Below are 7,102 nucleotides of genomic sequence, written 5' to 3' on the forward strand. Positions count from 1 at the left end.
AGTTCCAATTCCGGGTCAGACACTAGCTGGGATGAGTGGCTCGCAACAGATTTAAATTCAGAGGAGGAGGAAATGGGGTCAGATAGAGCCAAAAGCCACCATCCCCCCATCCAATTTAAAGAGAAGCTACAAGGGGGACAAATCCCTCTCACGGACTGGAGGAAAATAAAGATGGCATGTGCTGGCTGGGCCCCATCGGCCGCGCTGGTGTTCCCAGTCCGGGTGACTGATGAGGGACAGAGGGTCCACTCGCCAATAAATCCTAAGGATGTACAAGCGATTGTTAAAGCAATTGCGGATAAAGGTTTTAATCCTGCCATGGTCTCCACCCCTATAGATGGTGGTTCTGGGGGAGACGACATGCTCCCGTTTGATATAAAACAAACGTAGATGAATTATTGATGGGGCAGGGATGATTGTTTTTAAGCAAGAGTGGGAGGACAATTGTGCAAGACAGCTAGCACAAGTAACTGGGGCAGATCATCCGCTACACGGCTCTAGCCTGCAGCACTAGTGGGTACAGACCCAACAATGATCACCCCCCAAGCCAAAGCACAGGGCCTGCGGGCCCATGAAGTTGTCACAACTACTCGTGCGGCTAGAGAAGCCATTCGTACAGCTTCTAGAGTTGTTGCCAAACCATCGCCGTGGTCCACTATAAAGCAAAGTGAAAGCGAGAGCTTTACACAATTCGTGGATCACCTCCAAGCAGCGGTCGATTCTTCGACCCTGCCTTCAGAAGCAGAAGGTCCGGTTGTTGCAGAATGTTTACGCCAACAGTGTAATTCGGCAACTAAAGAGATTTTGCGATCACTGCCGGTGGGGTCAAGTATCACGAGCATTATTAAGCATGTCGCGAACGAAGAGCGTTTAGCCCTGATCCGAGTGGCTGTTCGCACTGCAATAGCTAATATAATGGCATGTTTTAAATGTGGCCAGGCAGGCCATGTTGTAGCAAACTGCCCTCAATTAGGAGACCCACCAACAGTGCCCCCCCACACGTCAAAATTGACCTGAAGGACCGTGTTGGGCTTGTGGGAAAAAAAGGACATTTTGTTAAAGAATGTCGATCCAAAAATCAGGGAAACGCGAGGGGGAGAGGGCATTCGGTCTGCATACGACCTTCTCCCACTTGGGATACGAGGCGGCCCAGTTATGCCAATCCCCAATGGGGCGAAGCAGGCCTGAACCCACTGCCCCCTCGAGAAGCGACCAACTTTATGGTTCAACCGATGGCCCAGCCGAGCTTACCCCTATCTCAGGGACAGCAGGGACAACCCCTTGGGGGAAAGACCTCAGGGTGGCCCTGGCAATAAAATGTGACAACCCGCCAGTGGTGTGGGGGATCTGTTCCCTCTATAACACCCTAAATGGCACCACTATTAGTGTTCCCTATTTGATTGACACCGGAGCAGATGTTACAGTTGTCCCTGAAACAAATTGGCCCCCGCACTGGAAACTGGAAAAAGCCCCTCTGGTGGGTGGAGTTGGAGGATTAACCCGAGCTCGGAAGAGCACCCAATTGATAGCAATAACACTTCACACTGAAAAAGGGCTGGAGAAGACTATTACCCTCTTCCCCTATGTCATGTCAGGAGTTCCACCCCTGTTAGGAAGGGACATTCTAGCCCTGTTAAAAGCCACGGTGACAAATTTACTGTAAGGGCCACTGCCGCATACCCACACCCACCAATTAGACTGACATGGAAATCGTCCAATCCGGTGTGGGTCGAGCAGTGGCCCCTGTCAAAGCCTCGAATGGATGCCCTTCTTGAGCTAATCGACCGCGAATTACAGCGAGGTCACATAGAACCTTCCACCAGCCCATGGAATACCCCAGTTTTTGTAATACCCAAACGAACCGGTGAAGGGTTTCGCCTCCTCCATGACGTGCGTGAAGTAAACAAAAGAATCCAACCAATGGGTCCTGTCCAAATGCTGCTACCCATGAACTCTGTGGTACCAAAAGGACAACCTTGTGCTGTCCTTGATATTAAAGACTGTTTCTTTTCGATACCTCTGCATGAGGAAGACAGAGAACGGTTTGCTTTTTCTGTTGTGTTCCCAAATAGCCAACGCCCCAATTTACATTTTCAGCGGAAAGTGTTGACTCAAGGAATGATCAACTCCCCTACTATCTGTCAGATTATGGGATTGAGCGCTGGCACCAGTCCGGCACAGTGATCCGACCGTGACTATCATTCGATATACGGACGATATTCTGATTGCTGCACCATTGGGAAATCAGGTAGAACAACTAGTGTCAGTGGTCTCAGAAACTCTAAAACCAAACGGTTTTGAAACTGCAAGTGCAAAAATTAAAAGAGGACCATATGTAAGTTTTTTAGGAGTGGGGATCACAAATTCTTATGTGACCCCCCCCCTCAAATAAAAATCCGTCGGCACATTAAAATGCTCCATGATATGCAGCAGTTAGTGGGGTCTTTGCAGTGGCTCCGTAATATCGTCTTAATTCCTCCTGAGATCATGGCCCCCCTGTATGATCTTTTAAAAGGAAAAAAAAACCCATGGGAACAAAAAATTCTGATGACAGAAGCAATGAACTCTCTCGACTTTATCGAGCAACAGGTATCGTCAAGTACCCTTGCTAGGTGGAACCCAGATGTACCACTTGATATATATGTACACTTCACGGAAGTGGGGGGAGTAGGAGCGCCAGCCCAGGGCCCCCCTGATAAAGCTCAGCCAATACAATGGATAGTTCTAGGAAAACTGTCACTTGCCTTCTCCCCAGGAGTCGAGTGCCTTGGTAACCTCATCATGAAAGGCAGAAAACTCGCCCTAAGACACCTAGGCATCAAACCTGCCAAAATATACCTACCCTTCCGCAAACAACTTCCAACGCAATCAGTGGTGATGTCAGAGTATCTGGCTATAGCCCTCGTCGGATTTGGTGGAGAAGTCCAGTACGCGACAAAGCCTCCCTGGACTCAAATGCTGGCAATTGTCAACATCAACCTTCCACGAAAGATCATGGACCGGCCCCAACAGGGACCAACAGTCTTCACAGATGCGTCCTCAGCGACCTCAACCGCGGCAGCAGTATGGCAATCAGAAGGAGAATGGCACTGCATCAAAATGACCAATTGTGCGCTTTCAGTCCACCAACTAGAAGCGATGGCCGCAGTATTAGCATGTGGACTGTTCCCGATGGAACATCTCAATATAGTAACCAATTCGATGTTCGTAGCTAAGCTTTGCCTAGCCATGTCGGGGCCCGGCGTGTCAACATCTACAGTAGCATTGATGTTAGAAGAAGCACTTTTCTCTCGAAAGGGCACCATATCAGTCATGCATGTCAACAGTCACAACCCAATTAAAGGGTTCTTTCAAATCGGCAACGACATAGTAGATGCCACCACCAAAGGAGTGTGGACGCTAAGAGATGCCCGTCAGCTACATGAGTCTCTCCACATCGGAGCTAAAGCACTAGCAAAGAAATGCGGAATTTCAGCCACTGACACGAAACACATAGTAGCTACGTGCCCCCACTGTCAGAAAGCGCCACTGTGGTCTAGCGGAGTCAACCCCAGAGGTCTTGAGGCCTCCGAGGTGTGGCAAAGGGATTTTACACTTTGTCAGTTATTATAACCTCGAGCGTGGTTAGCAGTAACCGTAGATACATATAGTGGAGTGATCGTGGCCACACAGCGCCTTAAGACCAACTCGAAAGCGACCATTCAACATTGGCTGACAGCCATGGCATGGCTTGGCATCCCTAATCAGATCAAAACAGACAACAGCCCAAACTTCGTTTCTAAATTAGTTCAAACATTTGTTTTGAAGTGGGGTATTACCCTAATACACAGCATTCCATGTAATAGCACAGGACAGGCCATAGTCGAACGAGCCAATCAAACTCTGAGTCTGAATTGGAGGTATTGGCAAAAACAGAAGGCTTTACCAGTGCCATTCCTTCAGGAGACCAAGCACGTCTTCTAACGACCACTCTGTTAGCATTAAATCAATTTCCCACAGGGGAAGAGGTGAATAGCCCCATCCAAAAACATTGGGCTACTGGAGCACTAGAAGAAGGCCCGTTGGTCATAATTAGGAATGAGTTAGGAGAGTGGGAACAAGGGTGGAGATTAGTTTTAACAGGGTGAGGGTACGCCGCTGCCAGAAAAGATGGTAAAGTTAAGTGGTGGTCGCTAAATTTATTAAACCGGACCTCCAGAATAAAACTAATGAAAACTGTGAGGTTTTATCTACAGGAACAGATTATCGGACGTCCCCGTAACCCGTATGTTCCAGTGGCAAGAGAAGACAAGTCAGTGAGTAGGCCGTCTGCACCTGAAAGTTCCGTATCAGTGGATCCTAAACAACGGCAGTGACCCCTGGCGATGTTTTTGTGTAATCTTATTTTTGGGGTTTATAATGCCATCTGGTGGTTTGTATGAACATCAACCATGGGAATGGGCATTAGCAAGATGGGTAGATCAAAAGATAATACAAAAGACTGTCACCCCGGGACCCCCTAGCTTCCAAGCAAAACTCTGTGACCTAGCTCCCGTAAACCCCTGTTTGAATCACGTGATGTATTATATGTGTCCCCGTTCTAACTCTGGTAAATCCCACTGTAACGTTTCTAATCGGGTTGTTTATTGTTATTGTTTTTATTAGCGATGCTGTTTGGACTGGGAGTGGCCGGTACCGCTATGGGAGTGACCTCCCTGGTGATCCAGCAACGAGGCCCGTTTCAACTGTAAATTGTTATTGATGATGAAGTTGTTTTATATTGGTTTTGATTGGTTTTATTTATTAGTCGTTTGATGTGCCTTATGTTTATAGAAGTAAAATTGTAACATGTTTCAACAAAGTTTTTATATTGTAGAATTTCTGTGTTTTAGTTTATTTGGTTAAGCATGGGGAGGGGAGAAATGTAGCTAGTTAGGGCTTGGCGGCAGGAAGATGTTGCACTGTACGGAAAGGTAGGACCCCTCTCCAGATAGCCAATAGCGTTATAGCGCTTAGTTTATGACGTAAGCGGACGGGATATAGTGCTGTGTTAGTTATTAATAAACGCCATTTGCCATCCACCACATTGGTGTTTGTGAGCTGATGGCCCGAGCAGCCTGGGATTGGGCGCCGTGCCGTTCCTGAACCAGGTCGCCACGCCTCCAGAGGCAACAGGGCATGAAGAGACATCTTCTAGTTTCTCAGCACATCACGGCATTTCAGAGATCCTTGCCTGCTGGTACTCTGCTGGCTGCTAATACAATTACCTTTCTTTGTACTTTCAGTGCTCTTGCCCCAAGGAAAAGAAGGGAACCACTAGTGGTGGGTTGAACTCAGCCAGATGCCCAGCAGCCAGATAAAGCCCGACCCAGGGATGGAACAGCTGATTTCAGCGGTGGCCTTTGAAGCAAGGACAGAGGTTGTCAGGGCCGTGGGAAAGGAGGCGGGAAGGAGGGGTTGCGGAGAACACCAGAAGAGAGAGAAGAGAAGGAGGCACTGAACGTCTAAGTGTAATTGCCGCAAATGTAAATTCAAGAACAAACATCATCTGTCTGTTGCAGAGCAGAAATGGAGCCAAGGTGTAACATCCCCCAACAGTGCTGCCCAGATGCTCACAGACACAGGAGTAATTCAAACAAGCTAATTTATTGGGTATTTCCTTGGGGTAGATCCCCCACCTCCAAGCAGGAACATCACAACTGTGAGCAGGTGCAGAGGCTGCGTGGGCAGCAGGGACCCGGCTGCTGTTCAGCTGCTCCCAGGCAGAGGCTGCGGCGCAGCACGTTCCCCATCAGGAGCTCCCGGGGGTGCAGCAGCACCTCGCCGGCAGATCCCCCGCAGTGCCCAGCGCTGGGGGACAACGTGCCCGACGGCTGGTCTCAGGGGTGTGAGCAGAAGGCACTTGGGATGTTGTTCTGGGGGCACTCGTAGGCGCTGCCCCATCCCGAGGCTGGATGCAGTCCCATCTGAAAGGAGTTCTTGGGGCGGGCTTGCTTGGCAGGCACAGCAGAGCTCCCCGCCTTCTCCAGAGGCTCGTCTGCACCCAGGGTGTCACCGGGCTCTGCTCTGCCCTCGCAGTTGTCCTCCTCCTCACTCTCCTCCCCGAAGTCACTGGCGCTTCCCTGCTGGCTGCCGCTGTCCCAGTCAGCCCTGCTCTGCCTGGGCAGCCGGTAGAGCCTGAAGAGCACGAGCAGGGCTTCGGCGGAGGCCCAGAACCACCAGTGCTGGCAGGCAGCGAGAAGCACGCCTTCCACAGTGAGGCCACGCCGCTCCTGGCTTCTCTGTGCCATCTCCTCCAGCAGCCAGGTCATCTCCTGCTACTCTTTTGCTGCTCATACTGCCGCAGGAGCTCTTCTTGCATGGCCGCGTCGTCCCCTCCTATGGCCATTTCTTCCCGGTGACCCACTCTCTGAGCGTACAGCATGATGCTCAGCAGGATCAGGATGCAGGTGATGCCCACAGCCATGGTCTGCACGAGGAGAGAGAGAGAAGGGGCTCAGTGGGGCTGGGTGGGAGGGAGATGGTGGCTGGGGCAGCAGGGGACAACATGCCAGAGCTGGGGATGGGTGGGAGAGGGCCCAAGGGAGCTGGGAGGCACTAAAGGGGAGGGTGGTGAGCACTGCAGGGATGGGGACATCTCCCCACAGGCCCCAGGCACTGGCCATAGCTGGCAGCCCCCACAGCCCTGCACCCAGCCCCGAGGGTGGCACCTGCCCCGCCCCAGGCGCTCCCCGTAATGGCTGCGCCCTCGCCCCGGCTGGAGAAGCCCCCCTCGGGGGCCAGAGCTTCTGCCCCGGCCCTCATCCAGCCCAGCCTTCCCCCCGCCGCCCTCACTCACCGCTGGCCCGAGCCGGACTGCAGCGGGTGCTGCCGCCTGGCACCCTGGTGACACCCTCGGGGACTTGTCCTCTGTGATGTCACAGGCGCCAGAGCCCCACGGGGACACCCGCCCCTTGGGCCACGGCCGCTGCCCCTGGCTCTGCAGCCCCTGCAGCGGGCACAGCACAACCTCCCTGGCAGGACAGAGCTCCCGGGGCCCCTCAACCTCCCCGGGCAGCAGCGGGGCAGCCCCAGGGCGGCCCTGCCTTGCCCAGGGGGATTGTTACAGACCTGCATCGCACCC

The sequence above is a fragment of the Athene cunicularia genome, unplaced genomic scaffold (assembly GCF_003259725.1).
Source record: "Athene cunicularia isolate RWA unplaced genomic scaffold, athCun1 SCF_38, whole genome shotgun sequence".
Classification (NCBI taxonomy): domain Eukaryota; kingdom Metazoa; phylum Chordata; class Aves; order Strigiformes; family Strigidae; genus Athene; species Athene cunicularia.